We start from the raw sequence: 7,593 nt of genomic DNA on the forward strand, positions 1-7,593 counted from the left end.
CTACAATTCTAATATTTTAGAAGAATATTAATATTGCTCTTAAAAAAATAATAAAATACAATGTGCTCTCGAAATAGCACGTGTTTTGAAGAATATATCATGTGTAATTTATGAATTCATGTTCACTCTTTAAGAAAAATATACGACTTATGTCATGTGAACTATGATTATATAATACTTAATCATATTATTCAAAATTAAATCATTGAATTATATTTTATATTGAACTAGAAGTTTAATTTGACTTTATTGTTTAGCATGACAATTTGGATCATCGTTGTATTATTAATGATGCGAAAAAAATCAAATAGAAATTCAATGAAAAACTAGAAAATTCTTCAATTCAATCCTATATGATGTTCGTTCTCTTTCATGAAATTTTTCATTAACCATAACTAGCGAAAATAGGGATTGAATTTCCTATACTTCTGAAAATTAATTGGGGTGATGAATGGGGCTCCATTATCCTCCACGTTGATCATCTAAATATTATCTGTATCTAATAGATTTGATACATGTACTAGATAATTGCATGGTGTTTGCAACTTGAAGTTTGCGAAATTACTGTTTCAATTTTAAATTACGAGCATAATTTTCAGATTATATAATCAAAACTATATTTTGTTAATGCTGGTGATTTTAGATTTCAACATATTAGTAAGTGTTAGTTAGAATGTCAATAAATAATTTAACACTATTGTTTATTAAACGCCTCCAATTAATTTAATTGAAAATAAAATACTTCTCGTTTTTGTTTAACGAATTATATTACACATCATACCAATATCATTATTCCCCCTATTATAATTGGCGTATGACTATGGCCTAATTTTCCCATCTAATTATGTAAAATTGATCCACCACAATGCATTGAGGTGGGAAATAAAGAATGTTGAAAATAAATGCATAATTTGAATCCCTCAAATGGATGATATTTTATAACATTTGAAAAAAAAAATTGTCAATCTGATTGGACAATTCTCTCAACATAAAGGGGAGGAATTAAGAATCTGAAAATAATATATAAATATATAATCATCTAAATTCTCACAAAAGCTCACTTGAACTAGAAGTTCGAAAGATGATTTATTTAGAATCATTTAATGAACAAGAAGATAAACAAATATATCATGCACTAGTGTTAAAATGCTCCTACACGAATTGATGTCTTGTGAGGACAAATTGTTAACATTAGACTTGATATATTCATGACACGCTTGAAGCGTGATGATGTTTGATTTTAATACAAGAAATCTTCAAACAAAAGCAGAGCATTTGGCGAAGATGGTCTCATTAAGAAGGTATATACTCTTGATGAATATTTAGACATAATAAATTATAAAATCTCATAAGAGGTTTAGGTACCTGAAATAATGAAATTTAAAATATTTCAATAAGTTGTGTCATTACGGAAAAAGAAATAGAATAAAAAAGAAAAAATTATCTACAATATTTTTGCACGTGATATACTACATCATATTATGAATATCGAAGATATCGAAATAAAGTTGTCATCAATCGAAGTAATGATTGGTCAAATGAAAATGATGCAATCATACTAAATTAAATTTACTAGAGAAATATAAAATTTCTGAATTTATAGTCCGAACACCTAGAAGTGGATAATTATGTAAAATGAATATGGAAAAAGTAAAGTCGTAATATGAAATTTACAACTTTTTACATAATAAATGTTGCAAAAACTTGTATAAATAGATAAGTTATCACAAGTCTCTATTTCATTTGCGTGACAATGCATGAAATTTGATGTGCATGTCATAAATGCGATTATAGACAATTTATCTTTTATAGTTTTGATACTATTCTTGAAAGATTTAACATACCTAAAATATAATTCAAGTGATACTATCATGAAGGGGAGTAAATATAGGGATGTCAATGGGCCGAGCCAAGCTGGCCCGGCCCATAAACTCACGAGCTCGGCTTGCACTCGTGGTTCGTTTTTTCATTTAGGGCAAGCTCGGCTCTTCCCACGAGCTTTGACTCACGAGCTCGTCCAATTTTTTTATTATTATTATAAATACAGAATAAGACAAATAATTTAATGAAGACACTTTTTAAAAAAAAAATGTTAAAAAAACACAAATAATTTAATGCATTTTTTAAAAAAAATTTAATGAAGACACTTTTTTTTCTATCATATAGTAATATTTTCTATAAAGTATTAAATATTAATGTAATAAAGACGAATTATTTTCTTTTGAAATACATTTACAAAAATTACATTTTTTCGTTTTCTTTTTAAAGTAGATAAATTGTAAACCCTCTTCCTTTATCCGGGATATGGACCGGCTACATCAATTTTAAGTAGACGGAGTTAAAAATTATACAAAAACAACTTATTGTAACGTGTACAATTTTTTAAAGAATATTAAATTTAACAATTAAAAAATAAGAAATTTTGATTAATATAATTAAATCAAATATTACTTATCTGATGACATGCAATTTTAGCGTATTTATCTTGTAGTCGAAAATGAGCGTCATGCCAATCCTTCACGCACACTGACACTTCCAAAACATCTTCTTTCAGTCGGCTCCTGATATCGGTCAAAACTCTTTTACCTGCACTAAAAGCAAACTTCGAAGCAACAGTGCTAACCAGAGGTGTCAACTGATCTTTCGCAATTCCAGAAACAATTGACCAACGTATTTCATACTTTCACCAGAATTCAATTACTTTTTCTTAACTTTTTTTAATTGTTTTGTTTGTTGGCATATTATAATTGAAGTAATCAATTAATTCGACAGGCATCGCATTTTGAGTTGCGGTCGATGTTTGATGAAATGCAGGTGTAGACGGCATGACATTAAATGAATATATTGCAGTTGCATCATATCTAAATGTATTAATGCCTTGAAATAAATTTATTATTTCGGCATCATCTTCTTCAATTTCAGCCGAAGAGATAGGTGCAGAGAGTACCTGACTAACATTCGCACCCACTCGTTCTGCATATAAATCATACATTTCACATAATGTTTGCTCTAAATTCTTATAGGTGATAGGTGTATCAAGTATTAAGACTTTGTTGATTAGATCAATTACGTATATAGTTCCCAATATATTATATCAGAGGTCATTGCGTATGCTAAAGGAAATAATATAGACAGTTCTTTCCAATATTTTCTAAACTTTAATTTCATAGAAATTATAATTTCATTAAAATTAAGATCATTTTTATATTTATGAAATGTTCTTGCAATTATATAAAGGCATTCAAGCACCATACAGTTTGTGGGATAATAAACGTTCGATAAAATCTTTGTGGTCTCATAAAAAGATGTTAAAAATCGTTTAACTTTCAAAACTAAAATCCAATTGGATTCATTCAACATAACATCGGCATTGCTTCTAACGTGTCTATCATTATAAAAGTCCGTTATTAAATGTTCAAGACCTTCATATGACTTTAATAGCATGTAAGTAGAATTACATCTATAACCTACGTCGCTAACAAATATTTTAGCAGTTATCACCCCAAGTTCGACACAAAAATCTTCAAATACTTGTTTTCTATTAGGAGATATCGTAATATATATTAATGCGTTCATAATACTTTGAAATTTATCCTTTATATGTTTTAAGTTATTTTGTACAATTAAATTCAAAATATGGCACACACCACAAATATGAAACAAATATCCACCGAAATCAGGTTAAAGTACCCTACACAATTTATCGACGACTACCTTATTAGCACTAGTATTATCGAAAGTAAAAGATCGAATTTTAGTCTCACAATTATATTCTCTAACAATACTGATAATAACATTATATATATTATTAGCATTGTAAGAAAACTCAATAATTCTAAAAGCAATAATTTTTTTATGCATACATCAAAGTGGATTTATATAGTGTACAGTTGCAGCTATATACACTCTTTTATTAACCCCTTCCCATATATCAGAAATTAAAGATATAACACCCTCATATTGTTGCAAAGTCATAATTAATTGTTGTTTTGAATCATTGAAATGTTGTATCGTATCGGCACGAAGAGTGTTTCGACTTATCCCAACGTACCTTGGTTGCAGATATTCTTTCACGAACGAGACGAAATGTTGGTTGTCGGCAATAACCAGAGGCAACTCAGTGGCAGCAACAAATTTCACCATTTCGGTTCGAGTATTGTCCTCCGAATACACCTACGTGGATAGGGGTGAAGTTGTAGAACCGTTGCCTGGATTGCCAAATTGCAATTATGTTTGACCAATTGAAAGAAGTCCATGTCTGGCCGCACATATTTTGGAGTGACGGTTGAGATGGGTGGTACAATTCCTTTATGAGCCAAGCCGCCCACGAGCCCAATTTTCATGAGCCAACAAGTAGCTGGGCCCGTTTGACATCCTTATCGCGTTGTACTCTTTTTTCCTTGACCAATGTCTTATCATATTGGATTTTCCTGATAAGGTATTTAATGAGGCAACTTTTGTAGCATATTCAAAATAATAATGTACTCTTTTACCTTCATTAAAAATTTTTTCCAAAGGATTTTCCTAATAAGATTTTCATGAGACAGATTCTTTGTGCAATGATGTTCTTAACCTACAAGGCATTTATCCTCAAAAAATATACTCTTATATGTATAAGATTCGTAAAAAGATTAACAAGAGCTATTTCTGAATAATTATGCTACCATAGTTATCAAATATTGATAAAACATCTTTTATGAAGGCGATGTTATATGAAGACAGTGCAAGACAATATGAAACATACTTCATCAGAAATTGTAATATTAAAAATATTGATGTACGAGACATAGATAGCTTGATACAAGAATTGAAATCAGGGGGCAGCTGTACTCTTTTTCATTTGATCAAGTTTTGTCCCACTAGGTTTTATTGACAAGGTTTAACGAGACAAGGTTTTATTACTCGAAATTATGTGTACTCTCTTTCATTTGTTTGCATTTTTGTCCTATCGAATTTTTTTGCCAAACAAGGTTTCAATGAGAAAGTTATTGTACAAATAATCATCAAAAAGAGGAGTGCTGTAAAATAATGAGATGATTATTTAGTGTTATCATGATACATAGATAAATTTTATCTAATTTAGAAGATTTATTTCATTTCTATTGTAACTCTTATTTTGAACACTATAAATATATGGTATTGGGTTCTTAATAATATATACTTGAGTTTTGACTCTTATATTCTATTCTATTTTTTTTATCTTTTCATAACATCTAATAACTTTGAATCAAAATTTTTTGATGAACTTGAAATATTATCTGCGGGTTAAATCCACCAATGAGCACCTAACTTTATACTTAATATCACCACGACTATCCAACTTTATATTTATATCACCATAGTTATCCAATTTGATTTTATTTCATTATGACCACTCAATTTCATATAACGTTTTACTATGGCCACCCAACTTTTTTTTCACCATTTTCATTAAGTTTAAAAGAGGTAAAACGGTAACTTTACATTATATAAAATATTAAACTAAAATAAAATGAAAACTTAAAAAATAAAATAAAAACTTATTTAAAAACCGTTGCTAAAAATAAAATAAAATAAAAACTTATGTTAAATTTTTTTCTAAAATAAAAGAAAAACTTATTTAAAAAAAGTTACTTAGAAAAGTAAAATAAAGTAAAAAGTTATTTTTTTTTAAAAAAAGTTACTTAAAAAAAAATAAAAACTTATTTAAAAAAACATGTTTAAAATAAAATGAAAGATTTAAAAAAAAATTTATTTAGAAAAATGAAATAAAATAAAAACTTATTTTAATAAAAAATTTATAAATAAAAAAATTTATATATTTTTTTCAAATTTATTTTATATTTATAATGGATATTTACCATTTTACCTATTTTAAAATTAGTGAAAAAGAGTGAAAAGAGATTGGGTGGCTATGGTGAAACGTTATATGAAATTATGTGGCCATAGTAAAATAAAATCAAATGGCCATGTTGACACTAAGCATGTGTTTGACCCCCATTCTTAGCTAATTTTAATGGATGAAATAGTGTTTTTTTGAAAAATGTATGGTTGAAAAAGAATGAAAAGTTTTTTATTTGTGTGTAGTATTATTTTATGAAAAATTGTGTGGTTGAAAATAGGAGAGAGAAAAAGAATGAGAATGAGAATGAGATAAAAATGGGGGCCAAACACATGCTAAATATATAGTTGGATCTTCGTGGTGAAACAAAATCAAATTGGATGATCAATAGGACACTAAGTATAAAGTTAAATCGTCATTGGTGAATTTAACCCTATTATCTACCAATAAAGTTTTTATCAAATCACTTTCTCAATACACTTCATGATTTGAATTAAGGATTAGAGTGTGTTAGATCACCTTTCTATCTCGAGTGACTAAGCTTTATGTGACTTATCATCATGCCTGTTTGATAGGTTACATTTTTCATGGAAAATTAAATTCAACTTTCCATCGTTTTGGCATGCTTGATAGCCAAAATTTCCCATGGAAAACCTTTTCCATGGAATCTCTCACATGACCTTCTTTCTAGCTTTTTAAGGACTTTGATTTTGGTGAGAAAGTGTTTTCTATGTTCCTTTTTTTCTTTTTGTTTTATTTATTTTGCAATGGAAATAAATTATATTCCTTTAATTGACAATTTTCATAAAAATAAAGTCAAACGAACACCATACAGATCTAAAATTTTAACATTTTTTAGGTAAAAAATTATGTCAATCAAACACATTTAATTGATAATTCTCAATAAAACAAGTTATAAGCAGTTCAATTTTTTAAAATTCATTTTTTTCATCCAAATTTCATTCTTGCAATTAAATGGATCTTAAAATTTATTTGGTGTCTATTTTGCTTAGGTGCCATGGTCTTGGTTTTATAAATTGTCACATCAATTATAACTTTATCTACTAGAGATAGGGTCTTGGAAATTTTTGGCCAAAGACATTCTAAGGAAACTTCATTGGTGCTGCAGGCCTACCAGATTGTATATTGGTACTATTATAATTATCCCTTTGTAATACTTGAATTAAACTATTCTCCTCCTACGTAAGCCTTCAAATGTGAACATATATGTAATAAAAATATAGACAAATAATTAATTTTTTCTTTGTTTTGTTATATATGATCGTTGCCAACCCTTGCAATAATCTGAATGAGCTTCCAAAGATATTTTACTTTTTTTTTAATTTTTAATTGAGAAATTTGTAAATATTTTTTTGAACACTTGAATCCCCAATTGAATTTTCTTAATATTCCAATCTCCAAACTATAAATTCAAGTGTTGATAGATCATATTGAACAAAAATCATTTAGGCTCTGTTTGATAGGCATTGAATTCCATGAAAAATGAATTTCATTTTCCAACTTTTTTGGTGTTTGATTGCATTTCTTTTCCATGTTTTGCTCCCACATGTGCATTTTCCTTATTTTGATGGAAAACCGATTCTCACCGCATTTTCCTTATTTTGGTGGAAAACCAATTCTCACCGTTTTATTTTGGTGGAAAATCAATTCTCACCGAATTGGTTTTCCACCTTTTTTTTGTTTTCCCTTTTTGTGTTTTTTTTTTTTACAATGAGAACAAATTTTAGGAACAATTGTAAAAGATGATCTCT

This window comes from Olea europaea, chromosome 20 (assembly GCF_002742605.1).
Source record: "Olea europaea var. sylvestris chromosome 20, O_europaea_v1, whole genome shotgun sequence".
NCBI classification, from domain to species: Eukaryota; Viridiplantae; Streptophyta; class Magnoliopsida; order Lamiales; family Oleaceae; genus Olea; species Olea europaea.